We start from the raw sequence: 21,233 nt of genomic DNA on the forward strand, positions 1-21,233 counted from the left end.
TTAAAAAAAGAAAAACCCAGCTTTTCTACGGGCAGGATTTATATCCAAGGTGATCAGAGAGAACAGTGATTAGATGAATGTGCCAACCTAGACTTCTTAGGTCACTAGAGAAGGGGGCAAATTATGAGAAGTATTTTAAATTTTAATTTTTTTCCCTTCTTAAAAATATTCTGAGAAAACCACAGAGGAAAGGTGAAAGTGACCCTCGTGTTTTCAGGGAGCTGATTAAGCACCAAGCCTGATCTTTAGAAGTAGTTGTACCAGAATGAAAAATAAAGAATGATCTTATGAGATGTTAGGGAATGTACCCAAAGCTTTTAAATATGGCATGGCAGTCCAAGTAATTTATTTAAATGAGGTGTGTTTCGGGATCGGCTTTGCAGCTGAGATTGAACTTTCTATGAATATGTATCACAAAATATGAATAGTGTGTTCAACAATACTTTTTTCTTTTTTTTGTTTCAAGTATTTATTTAAATTCTAGTTAGTATATATCACAATAAAGGTTTCATGAGTAGACTTTAGTGATTTATCACTTAAAAGTAACAACCAGTGTTCATCACAACGCTTTTCTTTTTAAAATAAAAATACGCTTTAAACAGAATTTAAAATAACTGAATGAGATTAAAACCTGGTTAATTTATGAATAGTTACCTCCAATCTTCCAGATTATACCATTTGTGTTCCTTTTAGTTCCACTTTCTTTGCAGGCATCAGCTTAATATATGAGGATTTTTGGGCCACTCTTCCGAATTCATGTTTTAATGGCCATGACTAAATTAATTCTAAAAAAGTAAATTAGCTTTAGAGAAAAACAAGATGTAATCTAAATGTATATTTTTGACTTCTGGTGAGGAACAGGTAATTCAGTGAACTTCTATGTCATCTTGGTTTATATAAAAACTAAATAAATAATGGCTGTGATTTGTTACATTAGATCCTCTGAGTAAAAGTACTGTTGAAAATCTGCCTAACACCTAGATGAGGAAGGTGGCATTCCCTTTTTAAAGAGGTGACTTCTTTTCTATAGAATTATTTGTAATTATTTTAAATTTGGTAACAAGTTGGAGTCATTCAGAGAAAAACTAAGGTTTGCCCATAATCTATAAGCTAGAGCTGTAGTAATTGAATATTTTAGATGCTTTTGTTCTGAAAAACATGGATGTTAATAGTTTATACTCTTACCGGACACTTTTTAAAAAAAATTTTTATTTATTTATTCATGAGAGACACACACAGAGAGAGAGAGGCAGAGACACAGGCAGAGGGAGAAGCAGGCTCCATGCAGGGAGCCCGATGTGGGACTCGATCCCGAGTCTCCAGGATCACGCCCTGGGCTGAAGGCAGCACTAAACCGCTGAACCACCCGGGCTGCCCTAGCGGACACTCTTTAAATTCAAAAACATCTGTGTGTTGACTCTGTTCACTTTATCTTTTTTCCACCTCTCTCCTTCTTTATTTGTAAGATTTAGGGGAATTTGTCTTTATATGTTTTGTTTCCAAAGTATTTCTTTCTTTTTTTTTTTTTTGTTTCCAAAGTATTTCACTGACCTTCAGCGATATATTTACCTGTGATCGTTTCTATCAAAAAAATACATGTACACCCATACATTGCTACCTGTTTTATTAGCCCATTTACTGTATAGGTAGTTATGAGTAGCTACCATGTATGGGGCACTGTGCTAGGTGCTGGGGACATGGATACAAAAGGCAAGCTCATGATGTAGTAGGGGAAAAGACAAAGGCATCTCTACTGCCCTGTTTGGTAAGGATAGAAATATCGGAGAACAAAGGGTACTACGGGTGTTAAGAGGAGGCACACAGACAGGCTTGAAGGTGCCGGAACAATGATGAACAGCTGTTATTATGCTGCTCTGTAATAAAGTGATGCCTCACGGCTTACTGAGAGTTTAAGGCTTTCTGTACTGACACTAAATAGCCCCCATTGTGCCATTTGAGTTTCTGGGTTTGTTTTAAAAAAGATTTCTCTTCCTTCCACTATTCTAAATAGTCTGCTGTCACTTATGCTATCGATGTCTGACTCTTTTATAGACTCTCTACCCCCATACTAGGGTTACCCATGAAGTCTTCTGGGAGCCTGAAATAATGAGACAACTGAATGCAGGCTCTAAATGAACCAAATGAGAGACACTTTGCCACAATCAGTCTTCTGGGGAAAAGGACAGTGGTAAAAAACGTATCATCCAGAGGGATAAAAACTTGTGTGGAAAATGTACTCAAGCATGCCAAATATAAAGTTGGCTGCAGCCAGCTTTACAGCCATATATTGATTGTATGTCAACTGTGGATTTGGACATGAGGAGACCCCCCTCCCCCACATAGGGGCCTATCTATGAGCAAGGTGCATGGACTTAGAGCATAAGTTTTGTTCATGAGAGGTTCATTTTGCTTACTTACTCCTTTTTTTTTTTTTTTTAAGATTTTATTTATTTATTCGTGAGAGACTCAGAGAGAGGCAGAGACATAGGCAGAGGGAGAAGTCTGATGTGGACTCGATCACAGGACCCTGCGATCACTACCTGAGCCTAAGGCAGATGCTCAATCACTAAGCCACCCAGTTGCCCCTTACTTGCTCCTTCTTACCAGTGTTCTATATACATAAATTTGTCAAGTATGCTGAGCTTTATGCATGTGAAATATTACAGTATTTTCAGTCCTAGTCCAATGTCTACATTATCCTAGAAAACCTAGTTCAGACCTTGCTTTTGGGCCATTTCTACCAACAATATGAACGCCTTTGCTCTGATGATTATTTAACAGTTGCAGTAAGTTGTAAGTGTTGGTCCTTGCCAATGTAGAGAGAGGGGACCAAGTTAAATCCTAATTTAAATCCTAAACTCAAAACTCATTGGAAGAACTATTGTAGCTAGTAAAAAAATAAAAGGTTGAGGTTCATGATTAGAAAATTACACACAACTGACATTGTGGAATCTTCTACCTTCTTTGGAAGCCCCTTGAAAATTATAATCCTAAAACAAAAAGAATGGGATGATCCCCCAAGAGCAAGAGAATAGGAAAGAATGCAACACAATCACATTTAAAATCTGGAAAACAAGAGTAACAGATTTGGAAGAGTAGAGAATGTTAAAAATGAAATCGGGACTGGGAAAACCCAAAGACCTAATTTGTATCTAAGGACACTAAAAAGGCATCTACACTGATGGTACCACAGAGCTCCACACAGCTAGTGGGTTTTGTCTCCTGTGCCAAATTCACGTTCTGGTACCCTTACGACTCCACATAATTGCTCTATATGAGGAATCTGATCCTATTTTTCATTTTAATGATCCCTGTCCCATATAAATTGGGGAATTCTGCTTCGCAGAACACAGCAGAAATAGTCATTAGACTTACAGTGCCTATTTTTGCAGATCTCTAATAGTTGTATTCATTTCTATTCATCTGTTTTAAGTGGGTCTGTAAACCACTCAGGCTGAGTAGGGGCTCTAAACATAGGCTCAATCACAGGTAGAGACATTGAAAACCTGAACAGTTGGGTATCCTGTAAGGAAGAAATTTTCAAGACAAGAAAACGACTATCTACTTGTTATTTAATCAAAGTACTACTTTGCCTTATGTCAGTTCGATAACTCAAAGATGAACAGTAGAAAAAAATATTCAGAAAAACCCCAGTGCCTTCTTTCTCTCCAGACAATGGATCAGACTCAGCCCTGGATTTACACACTTTGGCTTTGGAAGAATTTTCACTGGTGTTTTGATTAAATGATTCCCACTTTTACTTCCTCACAAAAAAAGGCATGCCTAGAGCGGTGGCTACATAACCTTCCATGTGGATAATGACTTTCCATGACTGATGGAACACAGCTGCTTCCTATCAGTGAGAAAATGAAAAGAATCCTTTCAAAAGGTTAGGGGTCAGGGAGCTCATTAAGTGAAGTGCTATTAAGGTAACAGCTTTCTCAGATTTGTGATGTTCCCTAGGATAAACGAAGAGCAAGTAGGCCCAGTACTTTAATTCACTTCTGACAATGATTTCCCTTCAAAAACAGAGCCCCACACTTTCAGCTGTTTGCCACATAACTACTTTTGACAGACTCAAGCTGACTTCAACTGTCCCTGTATATTGATTTTTCAGAAAAATTTACTACGCTCCAAGTTTGTGGTAATTCCATGACTTGCTTCAGGGCACAAACCGTCTTCGTTAGGGAGAAATTCTGCTTATTTGTAACTTGGAATCAATATTTCTTTCATGTTTTATAATGTGTTAAAAGAGCACAGGATACTGCTGGCACTTACTCATTTTTCATTTCTGAATATCTAGCACTTCTGCCCCTTCCAGTGCTGAATCAGGCATAAGCCTCACTTGTTTCTTTTGTGGCCATACTGCCCTCTTCTAGGGCAGGGTGGTTTTGTGGAAGAAACGTGAGCTTTGGAGTTAGCTATGTAGGAATGTGAATCCCAGCTCTCCCAATTACTATGCACCACTTGAGATACCTTATTAAACTCTGTGACTCAGTTTCCTACCTTAAGACATGGAGTAAATAACTTACCAGTAAGGAATTGTGAGTAAATGAGTATAAAGCCAAAATGTATATTCTTTAATATTATTACAGAAGTTTTGCGTGTGTGTGTGTGTGTGTGTGTGTGTGTGGTGTGTGACCTGTATGTACACAAGAGAATTGCACTGCTGAGCAGTGAAACTTTCCAGAGGAATTGTCTTCCTTGTCCCTATTAGAGAAGGCAGAGTCAAGCCTTGCAAGTCCAGTCCTCATTCCTATCTTCCTTTAAACTAACCACTATTAATGGGGCAAGCTTCCAAATTAATGTAACACATAAAAGTTTCCTGAAATCTTAATATGCAAGAACTCAATCTTCTTAAATGATCACATACAACTGTGTTTCTATTTGCAATTAAAATTTTAATTATTATATGTATTGGTGCCTACAGGGCCAGTAACACTCTACTAAATTTTTCATCATGACAAGTGCTGTAAAGTAATCAGACCCAGTACAGAATGATCCATTTGTTTCCTAATGAGGAATAATGCTTGCAAATAATCTTCAGTCTCTTTTGCTCTTGCAGCAAAGACTATAGCACAGAGAGTAACACGATCATTAAGTGCACCTACTGACTCCAAGTAATATCAATTCATATATTTTCAAGTTCAGTTGAGAAGCCATGGCTTCTAATAGTGCACACATTGGTAAAACTCCATCTCACACTGTTCACATTTAAAATCTCATTTAGTTCACTTTGTTGTCATTTTTAATGTATATAAAACAAAATTATACATATATACATATTTTAAATATTTTATTTATTTGAGAGAGAGAACGAGAGCACATGCATATGAGCAGGGGGGAGGGGCAGAGGGAGAGGGAGAAGTAAGCTCCCTGATGAGCAGGGAGGCCCGGCTCGGGGTTCAATCCAAGGACCCAAGGATCATGACCTGAGCTGAAGGCAGATGCCCAACCAGCTGGGCCACCCAGGCGTCCCAAAATTATATATTCTATAACGTGAAACTGAGTATGCAATGGAAGTATTTTAAAATCATTTTTTCTCGGGGATCCCTGGGTGACTCAGCATTTTAGTGCCTGCCTCCGGCCCAGGGCATAATCCTGGAGTCCCAGGATGGAGTCCCACGTCAGGTTCCCTGCATGGAGCCTGCTTCTTCCTCTGCCTGTGTCTCTGCCTCTCTGTGTGTGTGTCTCTTATGAATAAATAAATAAGTAAATTTCTTAAATCATTTTTTCTCCATAAATTATTATTTGAGGAACTTCATTACTTACATTTTAACTAATTATTTATTTATATAACAATATATTGAAGATGTACTAAAGTGGATTACTATCACACACAACTTAAAATTTCCTTGAAGTTCATAAAACACAATGAAAATTCTCTGTAAAGATACAGATTTTTTGGGCTTTCAACTGCCACAAAGACACAGTTAAATTTTAAGAGTGGAAAGAACGGTTGAGGAACTATGATCCATCCTGTTATTTAAACAGATATAAATATAAGCCACTCTAAACTGAAGGATAAGATTGTATCGGCCTCAGCAGGCAAGGTCCTCTGAATGCACTCAGACCTTAATTGTGTATATAAATTTGAGGTGTTGACACCAGTATCACATTTAATAAAATAATCACATACTTTAAAAAGCAACTTTAAATTACATCATAGTATATAGTCTATTTTATCATCAATAAAACAAATTCTAGCAATGTACTACATCACCTAGTAAGACCTGGAATCCTGCTCTTAGGGGTACCAGGTAGGACCTCTTTGGGAATCAGACGAATAGCATGAAGGCAAACCATATTAGCTTTGTAAAGGTTGGGGGTGTTGGGGGTTTTGGAGGGATAGGTACTAAAAGAGTGAATACGGGAGAGCCAGTGAAAGAAGGAACATGAGAGGAGACTTCATGGAGAAGTTGAGACTTTGGCTGAGTCTCAGACAAAGGGATGATCAGAGCAGGCGGCCTCAGGCTTCTAGAAAGAGCCCTTCTCATACCAGCAGAAGAAGGTTTAGACCAATTTTGTTTCATGAAGCATCAGGTTGAAGCAGGTCCAGAATGCCAGGCAGAGCAGCTAACTGCTGCCTTATTTTTTTTTCCTTCCCATAAAAATAAAAAAAGAGGACTCTACATAATGAACCCTCTGTTAACATTATCCACATCACAGCAGGTCTTCTGGTCCCACTAAAATTGGGTTGTGCAAGATCATCAATTAAATCTAAGTTGTCAAATCCATTGGGCAGGTTTTAGCACTTGTATTCCTTTGTCTGTTCTCAGTATTTGCCATTAAAAAAAAGTCATATTGAATTATTTTTGAAATTCTCATAGTGATGGTGGCAATTATTATTTTACAATTATCACTACTTCATAATTTCTATTCCTACTCATACTTTCTTCACCAATAGCAATTATTGTGTACTTACTATGGGCTAGATATCAACGAGTTCTCTACATATATGATATTATCTCATTCTCAGGTAAATACTATGAGATCGATACTTTTATCAAGCCCATTTTTTTTAAAGATTTATTTATTCATTCATTTAGAGAGAGCAAAGAGAGAGGCAGAGACACAGGCAGAGGGAGAAGCAGGCTCCACGCAGGAAGCCCGATGTGGGACTCGATCCAGGGTCTCCAGGATCACACCCCAGGCCGCAGGCGGCGCTAAACCGCTGCGCCACCAGGGCTGCCCTCAAGCCCATTTTCAAATCAAGAAACTAGGGCTTGGGGATCCCTGGGTGGCGCAGCGGTTTGGCGCCTGCCTTTGGCCCAGGGCGTGATCCTGGAGACCCGGGATCGAGTCCCACATGGGGCTCCCGGTGCATGGAGCCTGCTTCTCCCTCTGACTATGTCTCTGCCTCTCTCTCTCTCTCTGTGACTATCATAAATAAATAAAAATTAAAAAAAAAAAAAAAGAAACTAGGGCTTGGAGAGGTTGGTTACCTTGCCTAGTATGATATTCTGGTAGCTAGTATTTCTGGGACCAAAGCTCAAAACTGATGTGACTCTAGGGTTTGTTTGTTTCCAAGCTCTCTGGATGTCTCATGGGTCTCAAGCTCTTCATGAGCTTCTCTTTCTCCAGAGATTCCTTAGCTACTCTCCTCTCCATGGTTCTATGCTTAGCAGTCTGCTGGTCTTACATTCTGTGTCTGACTTATCTTGATCCATTCTCATGGCTCCAGCTCCTATTTGACTCCAATTACTTTGAAATCTGTTGATTCATCCAATTCACATTCATCAGTTCCAGAGGGAGATCATGCACCTTCCGCTGCACGTCTGCCTTGATGTCCTATAAGGCACTTGGAACTCACATACGTCCAAAGCTGAACTCATAATTTTTTCCCACAAAGATGTTTCTCCTGTTATGTTCTATATTGTAGGAAAGAGTGCTCTCGTCCTCTCAGCTACCAAAGCAGAATATGAGTTGTGCTAGCTTCTGCCACTCATTTACTTCCATATCTAATCAGCCAAGCCCTAAACATCTTTGGAATCCATCCTTCCTTTTCTTTGCCACAGCAACTTTCTCATTTCAGCCCCACATAATCTTTCTGCAATAGCTTTCTACCCGACGTATCTGTCCCCCATTTCACACTCTTCTATCTGCCATCCACCCTTAATTTCCTGATAATCTTCCTAAAGTGCTACTCTATATTATACCATTTCCATTAGAAAATCCCTCACTAACTCCCTATTACCTTGAGGATAAAGTCTAAAACCTTAGAATGACATGCAAGAACCTTCATAATTTGTCATCTTACAGTCCAGACTCATTTGCCTGGTGCCTCCATGCCAACTGTTCCCTAAAACACAAAGTTCTGGCCCAGAAACATGATGCGTTCCACTCTAATATTTAGTGAATATCAATTATACACCGAACACTGATCTATGCTGTTTCCTTTGCTGCTATATTCTGCTATCTTAGAAATTTCTTGGGAGTTGCTTTAATTTACTATTAATTCCAGTTTTCAAATTATAGGTCAGAACTGGTATGTAGTCCACATACCAAAACAAAGTTTTCCTGTAGTCTCATGAATGCTAGATAATCTCCGGCAACTTGCACTTTGCCATAGACATTTGAGAAAAATATAATATTTTATTTTTTCCTTTAGATTTGTTTGATCCTGTTTTTAACTGCTAAAAATCTAAATAATAAAATCACGTACATTCCATCCATCTAGTATTAAAATAACAGCTGTTTAGAGACCTTTTTGAGTTCCTAATGGTTCAAAAGCTAAATCTGTTCGTTCTTTTATTCATTTATTCAACAAACCTTGAAAATCCTTGATATGCAAGAGCTGCATTAGGGGTAGAAGATGAACAGATGAAGGAGACATAATCCCCAAGGGGAGATGGCCAGGAACACCAACAACTAAAATACCCACCTTTGGTACACACACCCACATACACACCCACACACACACTCATTCAGGACTCTTGTGGCAGAGGGAACAGAAAGAAGTTGTTTCACATGAGTCACTAAAGAAGATATGCTAAAGCCAAATCTTCAAAGACAAAGAGGACTTAGTTTAAATAAAGAAGAGAGTATGGACATTTCAGCCAGAGAGACTACCAAATACAGAGGCTACTAAAAGTAAGCGGTTAGAGAGAAGACAAATAAAAAGGAAATAAGGAAGTAGGAACAAAACTAAACAGCTCATATGTAAGCTACCCATCTGTATATCTTCTGCTGAGAGTTAACACTATCCATTGGTTAATGGGATTTCTATCAAAAGGAAATATGTTGGTTTTTAACATCAACATAACGTTCTCTCTGTGGTGGTTTTTCATTATTTAAACTAAGAATGATCAGTTATTCTAAGCTTTGTCTTCCTAATGGTTGAGGTGTAACCAAGAATCTATGGGTCTCTTTGTTCCCTAAGCCACGTGTTCAGAACAGGCTTCCTGTATAATATCACGTTGCCTACCTAACATTAGAGAACATACTGTCTTAAACATTTGGGCAAAGGATGTAAAAAATGGAAATATTTCATTGTAAAGCATCAGACAGGTTTTATGTGTTGAAATCACAGAAACTATTCTGATAAATTATAAGTGCCTTTTTTTTTCTTTCTAACTCTGGTTACAGACGGCAGTTTCGAAGACGTACCAGTGAATACAATCACGAAGCTTCCAAAAAGCCTCCCTTCACACGGTCTCTCCAGCTGTTTCCAGCCATCTGCTGTGCGGCCCACGGTTTCCTTTTGAAACAATTTCCTAGCACCCCAAGGCCAGGAAGCCTAAGCCAATTAAGGCCACTTGCTAAAAATCATTCTTTACGAATAGGTTACTTTCCAGTTAAAAATTATCTTTTCAAGGTTCGAGGTCTCTTGTATCGTTAAGTGAGCTCTGGGGCGAAGGAAAGCTTGGCGGCACAGAGCGGGGCGCTCTCCGCGGGGCGGGCGGGGCTGCGGCGGGGCTGCGGGCGGCCCCTGGGAGCCACGCTCTGGCGCCCTGTTCTGCCAATTTGCACACGAGGCCACAGCACCTCTGTGAGAGGGGCTGGTGAGCAAAACCCTGCTTCCCCACCCTCATCGCCTAGAAATAGCGGCGGGGACGGCTGTCCAGACTGGGGGGGGGTGCACAGGTGCACGGCTCCCCTGCCCCCCGCCAGCCCCCACCCGAGCTCACCGCAACTGAGCAGTTTCTGACACTGCGAACTCAGCTAGGAGCCCCCCCCACCCCCCCAAATGACAGAAACAGTTCTGGACTCTTCGCAATCGTGTGTTAAGCCGTTTGGCGACAACTGCAGCGTCCTAAGCAGTCCGTGGGTAAGCAGTTTTTCAAAGCTTTTTCTACAATTTGTCGCTGTGATGACGATTACTATTCCGATAAATGCACTTTTTGGTGCACTAAGAATAAAAACTGAAAATGAAATGGCAAAGGAATGGTTATTTTTTTTCCCACAGGTATAATCAGAGAAAACCACCAAAAAGAGCACGTTAACTCCCTCCTTTATTTTTTTTTTAAGATTTATTTATTTATTTATTTATTTATTTATTTATTTATTTAGAGGCAGAGACCCAGGCAGAGGGCGAAGCAGGCCCCATGCAGGAAGCCCGACGTGGGACTCGATCCCGGGTCTCCAGGATCAGGCCCTGGGCTGCAGGCGGCGCTAAACCGCTGCGCCACCGCCACCGGGGCTGCCCCAACACCCTCCTTTAATGAACTTGCAAACACAGCCATTGCTGCGGGTGGATGCTGCTGTCCTAAGTCCCCACTTACCTAAATTGGACCATGTAATTTCTAAACTAAAGGGCACATTTGGATTAAAGGGATTAACATTTTATACATAATGGTGGTCTCAGTTTCTAACAACTATATAGGGTGAAGGGAATTGACTTCTTCATAAAAAGGAAAGTAGTGAGTAGTAGGTTTTCTTAGTATACTTCAACCAAAATGACATATCACCGCAGATCAAATGGAGAATCAGATATAAGAATCCAGCTGTCTTCTATGAAGACATTAAATAGACAGCTAAAAATGTATATAGCAATGCTACTCCTCTCACTAAGAACACAGTTATTTTTGATAAAATTGTAGTATGTTATAGGTTCATTATTGTTATAGTTAAATGAGTATACAGTTAAATGAATTAATACATGAATACATAAAAGTCTTCTCAGCTTAAACTATGGTACATATCAATAGATATATCCCTAACAAAAGCTTTTTGAGGTCCTTAACAAGTTTTTCAGAGTGATAGAGGTTCCAGATCCAAAAAACCTGAGAACTGCTGTTATACAATATGCACAAACAATAATTTAATCACACAAGACTTCAACTGAAGAAAAATCTTTTAACTGGTTATATACATAAAAGGCTTCATAGTTGCAAGACAAATACATTTCTTCCTACAATTTTCATCAAACCTCTCCTTTCTCATATTAGCCTATTCCTCTTGCCAGACTAAAAAATGCATGCTGGATACCAAAAGCTCAGTAACTGTGATTATTGTAAAAAAAAAAAAAATACACACTCTATTTTTATAAATCAAAACCTCTTTAGGACACATTAATTTTACTTGGTTTGTTTACTTGAAAATGGCTTTTTAAAATAAAACCATAAGTGGCTAATCATAAGGTGATCTATTTTATTACGTGATTGCTTTCCTTGCATTAACTTATATCTGTTAATGTATTCATTTGGCTTCCTAAATATTTATTTAAGTGGGTTACTTCTTTGAGACTAGAAGATTCATTTTTATTAGTATTTCAACATTAAAGGTAATTCTATATCATACAATCTGTCAAATGGAAGCTTGTGATTCCAGAAGATATGTATCAGCGGTATTTTGTCCAAAAAATGTTAAAACAATAAAGCAAAAGAAAGGAATTTGAACTGAAGAATGATATTATGCCTCTGTTTCAATCCCTTGCTGCAGGTACTTGTGGATTATAGATTCTTAAAAACTCCTTTGTTTTATTACAAGAAGAATCCTCTGCTGTTTTCCTAATACATTCCATCAGTGTTTAATGAAATCATATCAGTGAGTGGGACTCAACATTTTAACTGAAGGAACAGAATTTTTAAAAAATGTGTGTTTACTGGAGATGCTAAGGAGGAGTAGGATTTCATAAAATGTGTTGTGCTTTTTTTATTCCTGTTCTAGTACAGGCACATGTTTCTGTGAGCTTTTCTGTGGTCTCCCGTTATCTTGTCTGTGTTGAATCTGCCCATCCTCAGAAAAAAACCGCTGTCCTTAGTGTCCTCTCCAACAGAGGCTGTTCTGTACCTAATATCTACTCTCCACAATATGAAAAAGAGGGGCTGATCTATTCCCTACTCCTTAGGGCCCCACAGAAGATGGTAGGTCTACTGCCATCTCTTAAAAACCTTTTTCCTCTTTGACTCCCACATTGTAGTCTAGACCTTGAGACACCTTGCTCTATGCTGGATGACTGTGGCAGCTGGTGAACAGTTTTCCTCTCTGTCATCTGCTGCCAGCCTTTGTGTAAGTAACTCAAGTACTACGATGAAGCCTCCTTCATATTCCCCTGTTAACTACCCTTATCACTCTTGCTTCAATGATTTCTTCCTTTCTGAACTTCCAACTCCATCAGTTCTACTGGCGTGCTTCAGTGATATTTTAGAAGGTCTGCAGAGCTAGAGGCACTGCACATACATTGTGGAATTTGAACCTGGTCTGTCTGGCTCCAGGGTCAGTTTTTCCCCCCATATCTTCTCAGCAGGGGCCTGGTCATGGTGATCTCTGAATCACGACATAGAACCTAGTAGTCTAGCATAAAGCCTTACACACATCAGGAATTCAACAGACACTTTGAATTGACAGTATACTTTGAAAACATGGCTTTGATAGCTAAATTAGTTTATGAGGTGAAAATAAATCACATATTATAATGAATACACAGTACTGATGTTTCCACATTCACAGCAATTTCTGTTCATATAAATGTATTTATATATATATGTATATATAAATATATAATATTTATATTATATATAAATGTATATATATACACATACAGCTTATGGACCTGAACAGTAATAGCTGCTTGACTGACGTCAACTATTTATAGATCACTCTGTTCTGGGAAGATGTTTTATTTTGCAGCTGGTAATATGGGTAAGCTTCAGGAGAGCTGGCCTGTTTTTTCAGAGTTGCTTCCCAGGCCTTGAACAACAACAACAAAATAATGATGACATGTGATTGTTGATGAGTTTTCTTCTCCTCTTGTCAGAATGCATATTCTGTTGACCATTCTTTTTTACTTGTCTAGGACTATTCTGGTTTATATCAGTTGTCTTGGTTTTCAGTGTGGTTGGTGCTCTCTTTCTCCTCAAAACTATCCTGGCTAGATAATGGATTACACAGTCCACATGACCTCTGCAGATAATGATAAGGGATCATAGGAAACGATCTGAAGGTCACTGGAGGGGAGGGGGGTAGGGGCATGGGGTAACTGGGTGATCCACAATAAGGAGGGCATGTGATATAGATGTAATGAGCACTGGGTATTACATTAAGACTGGTGAATCACCAACCTCTACCTCTGAAGCCAATAATACATTGTATGTTAATTAGTCGAATTTAAATAAAATTTTAAAAAGACTTTTTTGGGAAAAAAAAGGTCCCTGTCAAGCTAAGGCATCCAACAGAGAGCTTGCTGCTTGGCTACTTTTCACTGTCATCGTATAATTTCCAGGACACCCCATACCCACTCCAGTAACACCTATATACTGTCTTTAAAGCCAATTTATCTAAGAATAGTTTTTAATTATTTACTTTGTTTTAGTCATTATAATTTTCTTGTTTCATACCTAGTTACTGAGTAAAATAAAATCAGTTAAGCAGAAATTCTTTATTTACTCAGTGGCTACAATTTCTAGAAGTTAATATAGACTTCTCAAAGCCTTCTTGAAACTTTTTTGTTTCTTGTCACCTTTATGGAGAGTACTTTAATATAAGATTTTGAATGGAGCACTGTTAAAAAAATTGAAATTGAATGCTAAGCTTTGAGTCTTGCGTTTGAATTTAAATTCAGGAAGAAAAGTATGGATTCTTTTAATTTAGATGGTATTCATAGAAGCATTAGCATTTCTCCAGCAAAGACAAGATAACTGTGGAGAAGAAAAACTTCAGAAAAATTGAGTTTCATAAGACTTTCATAGACATTTTGATGTACTTGAGGGAGATTTTAGACCCTAATTAATTTTTTTAGAGACTTTAAGTACTCTCTATACCTAACGTGAGGCTTGAACATACAACCCGAAGATCAAGAGTCTTGTGCTCTACTGACTGAACTGGCCAGATACCCCCTAGACTTTAAAACTTGAAAAATCTTGTCTTTGAAATTTATAAAATAAACAAACAATAATATTTCTGGCTATTTCTCTCATCTTACCTGCAGCACCTATAAAATGAAAGTGAGAAGCCTTATCTAGATGACAAAGCACAGTTCCATAAAAGTGTTCTAGCCTTGTAAGGGAAGCTCTGAATACATCGCAAAACACATAGGTCCAAATAATGGGTTTGGGGGAGGGTGGGGAGTGAGGGTGAGCTGCCTGAGGAATAGGCCAAATATAATTCTTTTACTTTCTTCTTGCAACTTTTTCCAAGAAAGTGCCAAGTCTTAATGAGAATCTCCAGCAATCCAGCATTCCTTTCTCCCAGAATAAGATATGATTCACACTGATAGAAAAGCAAAAGTGCACAGAAATCCCTCCATCACACAAGTGCCTTCATTAATCACCTGCCCTTTATTAATCACTATAATCACTATAGTCCATATAGTAAGTTCTTATGTTCCATTTGCATTTTTACCACTGAATAACAATTAGCAGAGAGAATCACTTTATAAGCAAAAAAGAATACCCTTTATAAATACCCTTTATCCATTAAATGTATACAAATCCATCTCCTCCTTTTTTAAGAAGACAAATCCATCATAAGCATACTGAGACAGTACAAGAGAAAACTGAAAAATGCCAGTTCTAGCAAAAACCTTTTTACATTGCACCTGGGCCCAGGTCTGCTCTGAGATGTGCACAGCAATGGAATCCTGGCTTAATGAACAATGGCAGTGTCCTTATACTCTTTCTAAACTCTTGTCCATCATGACTTTACTTGCCTCTATCATTCCTAAATAACTATCCTAATAATTTGAGCAGGGGGTAGAGTTGCTCCTCTTTATTTATCTACTTCATAGACTTGTAACTTTGTTCTGTTTCCTCTGTTTTATCACTTAACAAATCTGTATAAAACCATAGTTAGCCAACATAAGATACTTGATGTTTACTGCCAGACTGCATCTAGACTATCATTCCTCCTGATAGTGCTAATTCATTATATGAAACACAATTTTAAATACTCTGTAACTAGGCACCTTTGAAAAAAATATTAACCACTGTTTGACCATAAATGTTAAACTCCTAGTGATGAACGAGTCCACAGTAACACTTAGGCAGAGATCTAAAGCAAGCCTCGTCCATGTATCACACATACAGTATTTTGTAGTAATATATCACGCACAAGTGAGTGCAGGGCTTTTGAAGAATTCTTTGGTATATAGAATTGACTAAGACTTAATCTAAGTCCTTTTGTAAGACTGAAGATGCTGGAAATAAAAGTAGCCCAAATCCTAGTTTGATCAAGAATTTAGTGATCATTAAAATAATCTAAAAATTATAATCTCATAGAAGCAGCCCGAGTGTCCAGTGGTAGATGAACAGATAAAGAAGATGTGATGATATATATACATATATAGGAATATTATTCAGCTATGGCAAAGAATGGAATCTTGCCATTTGCAATAATATGGGTGGAGCTAGAGAGTATAATGCTAAGCGAGATACTTCAGAGGAAATCAAATACCATGATTTCGCTCCTGTGGAATTTAAGAAACAAAGTAAACAAGCAAAAGGAAAAAGAGAGGAGAGAGACAAAGTAAGAAACACTGTTAACTGCAGAGAACACACTGATGGTTTACCAGAGGGGAGGTAGGTGGAGGATGGGTGAACAGATGATGGCAATTAAGACATGCACTTGTCATGATGAGCACCGGGTGGATGTATGGAACTACTGAATTACTATACTGTGCACCTGAAACTAATATAAACATAAATATAAAAAATAAGAGAGGGCAAGCATAAAAAATTAAAAAAAATCACAATCCTGGTGGTGTTGGTATAATGAAAATTATATGCTATTATACTTCTGAAACTGTGACAAATTCACATTCTTTTTGGACAATGATGTGGCAGTACATTTCAAGGATGACCTACAAATTCTTGGTACCATCTGATAAATAATCAGCAGAAGAAAGGTACCATATGCACAAAAAAATTCATCAGTCGATCCCATAGTGTGCATAGTGTGCATTCATGAGTTCTTTGGAAGAACATATTCTGATCAGTATGCTAATTGGTATTCCCTGAAAAAGAAAATGTCTGTGATCAAATGAGTACAGGAAATTCTGAGTTAAAGCTTTATTTTCTTCAGAACTCTTAAACTTGTGTGACTCTTTGGGATGAAGATAAAGTAAGCATCACTTTCTAAATATATCTGACTATGAGACTATGGAGCATCTCATGAGCTGAGCGTTCTGCAAAATACATTCGTAGACATGAAAGGGTGGGGAGTCTTTGCGGATGTTCTTTCTAAATCACAAAGCTTTTGTTCCCTGTTACATGGCCTTCTGAATAACCCAAATGGAGAACATGAGAGCTCATGCTCATTGTATATTCATGCCTATAGTACTAGCCCTGCTTGGTGAAGATGGTAGTCCTGCCAAAAACGAAACCTGGTCATTATCAGAGACTCAGAATGCCACTAGGTAGAAAAAAAGATAATGTATCATGTGCCCACCAGAGCAAAGCTTATCTGAGGATTCTGGGTCTGAACATACCATGAACTATTTATGTGAATTTAAGTATATCCTAAAACTCACTTTCTTCATCTAAGAAATGGGCCAACATCATGTCCAAAATATGTTTGTAAGGTTAAGTATGACTTACCTGAAGTTTTGGCAATGTTACTGGTGTATAACTACCTTTTCCTAAGCCATGTTCATACAACGAGTTTGAATTAACTTGTTTTGAGTTAATAGCTTTTTTTTTTTTTCTATACAAGCCATTTATTTGAAATGCCAACTATGTGTAGGATAAAGTCAGTGCTACATGCTTATCAGTAACAGTAGAAAAATAGAACCAGTGGAACCTTTGTACAACCGTAATGATACTCAAAAGAGAAATCTATCGTTTCACAATGCTTCACACAGACGAACTCAAGTTTGGAGGTACCTAAATAAAAATACTATATATTTCTTTAAAAAACACTATGTACAATTGAAGCGTAAACAAGTTTTACAAAGTACTGGTTATGCAGGTTGTAGAAAACACTTGCATAGGACATGAAATCAGTTTAAGAAAAATTTCTGAGCCTTCAGCATTGAAGGCACTTGACTTTATACCAGTAACAGCACAACCACAAGAAATGCAGTGTTAGAAGATACCACCTCTCTGAAGTACAGATGTGGTACATAAACAGCTAGTGGGGTTCAGGAATCTTTAGCTTTCAGCCACCCCATCTAAGAGCAGGATTCCATACCACCTGCCCGTGGAACCCAGATACACAGTCACGTGTAGGTACACAATGAAGCTTCCAGAGCTTATCTTGTCTCTTAGAACCCACATAAACACACAAACACGAGAGGTTATTTTCAAGACACACACCTGCAAGTAATCTTTCTATAGAACAGCCACAGCATTATAATATTCAGAATGTGGAAGAATGACACATGGTCTGAGGGTTTTCTAGAGGAAAAAAAAGATCTGAAGACTTGCCAATAAAACAATTATATAACAGCTACTGCAATCTACAGGACAAAAAGACAACTTAACATTTCATAAAACATTGTTCATACAACAGTGTTAATGGAAAAGAGTAAAATATCTTTTAGTGTGTGATGTTAACTCTTTTAGTAACGTTATGTGTAATGAGGTTTGAAAGTAAACCACTTAGTAGACAAAGTAAACCACTGCAGAACCGGGAATAGCACCCATCACTGCTGCTTTAATAGTAACTTTCAACTGAAAGTTGAAGGTCAACAAAATAATAATTAAAAAAAAAAAAAAGAGAGTCGGGATCCCTGGGTGGCGCAGCGGTTTGGCGCCTGCCTTTGGCCTGGGGCGCGATCCTGGAGACCCGGGATCGAATCCCACATCGGGCTCCCGGTGCATGGAGCCTGCTTCTCCCTCTGCCCGTGTCTCTGCCTCTCTCTCTCTCTCTCTCTCTCTCTCTCTCCCTGTGTGACTATCATAAATAAATAAAAATTAAAAAAAAAAAGAGTCAAATAAACATTTCCCTTTGAGTTCGTTCCTAAGGTAAAACCATGAATGCCTCAGAATTGGAAAACAAGTGTCTTACAAGTGTTTCATGAAACACGTTTCCCCATGAATGGCGGATTACACATATGAAAACCCCTATTTTGCTGAGTAGTTACTGAGAAACATTCACCCTTCCCTTGTGGAGATTGGGACATGGCAATGTCAGCCGTGAGCTCCTGTGGCTCCTGCTGCCCCCCAGGCCCTGCAGCACCACCCACGTTCTCATGGACAAGGGCTGCCCGCTGGCGGAAGGTGAACAGCCAGTCAAAAGAAAACCCAATTAATAGGTGGCAATTGCAATAAAAAGTTATTGAGGACACAAAACCAAGAATTAGGTAAAGTTTCACAGCTCTACAAAAAAGACTCAAATATAAAGATCTTGTTAAAAATCCTTAATATCCAACTGGTTCTGGAAATGCCAGGAGAGCTTAGGTTTAGGGGCGTGTGCCTAGAATGAGCTAATGGGGCACAGGCCATGGTGCGTGGGAATCTGAAACAGCTGCTTTTCACTGATAATTTTTGCCTTTCATGCTGCTATTTCTTTTCGAGCCACAGGGGACTTTGAACTTAGCCATCAAAATCACAAAACTAAAACCAAAAATGTAAGTAGAGGACCAACAGCTTCTTGAAGAAACATGGACCTTCTCTTCCCTCTCCTGGAGCTAAATGGTAGTTCTCTAAACCACTGAAGGTGGCGATTGACTGACAGCCTGATTGTCTGCAGCCTTGAGAGGAGATCTGGTATTTTGAGATATAGTTCTCCTGAAATTTCTAAACCAAGGGAAAAGCCAGGTCCTACAGCCTAAATTTTATATTATACATACACTTTTTTCCTAAGAGCAATCTTACCCAGACTTCACATTTATCTTAGTACAGCATTAACAGATTTTAATGCCAAGTAAGCAATACAGAAGATTGGAGAGGTGGGTTCCAAACCCAGAGGCACACAGCTAATCTACCCTAGCCACCACACTTCACAAGATATATTAGAAGTCCACTGATGCCTACCCTAGCACACACACCACACCTGCTTACCTTCTCCAAGTCACACCAGTCCACAATCCCACAGATTAAAGCAAGTTCCTCTCTGTACACAATTTAGTCAGATCAGCTACTACGAGTTTGAATTGTTTTTTCCATCATAAAATTACCCACTAAAATTATGAAATACTATTGGCAGAAGCAAAACAGGTCTGAAGAAAGATGATTGAGATGCTTTGCAGTGCAGAAAGGAGGAGAACATGGCAATATTTATTACATACACAGATAATTGCTGCCATTGCGGTTTGTTTGGTGTCCATTTATACATTTATGCACTAGACTTTATTGATGGCTTACTCTGTGTCAAGAGCTACGCAAGGTGCCAGGTAAAATGGTGAGCAAACACGGTCCCTGTCCTCAGCCTGAAATACTTTAGCTATAAAAGTTTTCAAATGCATTTGAAAAGTGCAGTGTTGCTCTCCATTTTTTAAAGCATTTAAAATAAATAAAAAGAACAATACATTACCAAGAGCGGTTCTTTTACAATTACTTACATTAATGATATAATAAAGATTTCTATATCTTAGACTCAAATCTAAAATCTAAATACCTACGATTTAGAGTTGCTTTGGTGCAATAGATGAAAATTTCCAGGTGAGAACAGTTGAAATTATATCTAAGGCATAAAAACCACCTCTAATAAGCTTTGGGGAACTGAAACAATACCGTCTCTGCACCTTAATTAAAGTCAGTCAAGAATCTTACTTTGTCAGGCCTGACAATTACCACCTTTCTTTTCAACTATTTTAATTAAAATACCCAGCAACTTGGCAGACGTTTTACCGATTAACTCAACTACCACTTAACTCTTTTAGAAACATCTATCAGATTCCAAATTAAGGTGCAGCAACAGCTGTAAGTTCGTTACATGCGTAATGGGTAAATATTTTTATTTCCTCCACCCACAATCATATGCCTATACTGAAACATCACACAAGAACGGTTTGGGCAATAGGATAGGGTATGGGGAAGCAGCTGCGATTTCTTTGAGCTCCCCATGACCATGATCTTGACTAGTGAAGGGAAAAGAAAAAAGAAAAAGAAAAAAAATATTTTCCAACCTCTCTTTTGGTTGCCTTTTCCAGCATTTACTGAGGGCATCTCAACCATTTAACAACCCTCCACCAGTCCCCCTGCCACTGCACACATGATAGATGCCATTTACAAATTTATACCTCCAGAACGGTAGTGACTATATTTTTGATGCTCTGGCATCTGGGGCCTTGCTGCTGGTGGGGGAGAGACTGCTCCCTCCCAGTCAACCAACAAAGGTGAGCTGAGCCAAACTGAGAAGCAGCAAGACTCCTGGTCATCATGACGTCATATCTAATCACCCATGAAGCTGGCCTCTCCAGGTTGACCAAATACATTTATTTTTGGCTTAAGGGAATTTCAATTTTCTTTTATCACTTTCGAAAGAAAGGCCCTGGAGGACACAAGTGAGTGGAGGACACAAGTGAGTAATACTATCATAAGGATAAAGTGTATGTTACATAAAAAACTATATTGGGAGTTACTCACTTTTCCTGGGTCTCTCCCATGCATACAGGAATATCCAAAAGGATGCATAATATTTGCTGCATCTTCAAGAAAAAAATAATGATGACTGGAACCAAAGTCCCAGAGTTCTCCATAAGCAACCTGCCATGCTACAGATTCCTGGGAGAGTTATTTCATAGGAACTCTCTATTGTGGACTGAAGATTTGTTCCCTCTTCTCATTCCTATGTTGAAGCCCTAACCCCTAGTGTGATGATATTTGGAGATGGGGCCTTTAAGAGAAGGTTGGGGTTAGATGAGGTCATGAGAGTGGGGCCCTCTTGACAGAATTAGTGGCTTTATCAGG

At 38.6% G+C, this 21,233-nt stretch overlaps 1 protein-coding gene and 1 long non-coding RNA gene across 2 annotated transcripts in view; one reads left to right on the forward strand and one right to left on the reverse strand.

Moving 5' to 3' along the window:
* FREM2 (FRAS1 related extracellular matrix 2) overlaps positions 1 to 21,233 on the reverse strand; it is a 166,135-nt gene that overhangs the window by 108,550 nt on the left and 36,352 nt on the right. The window lies entirely within an intron of this gene.
* LOC140616394 (uncharacterized) lies at positions 10,181 to 11,547 on the forward strand. The gene is made up of 2 exons (XR_012016889.1): positions 10,181 to 10,270; positions 10,513 to 11,547. It is a non-coding gene; the product is annotated as an uncharacterized lncRNA (long non-coding RNA).

This window comes from Canis lupus, chromosome 24, assembly GCF_048164855.1.
Source record: "Canis lupus baileyi chromosome 24, mCanLup2.hap1, whole genome shotgun sequence".
Classification (NCBI taxonomy): domain Eukaryota; kingdom Metazoa; phylum Chordata; class Mammalia; order Carnivora; family Canidae; genus Canis; species Canis lupus.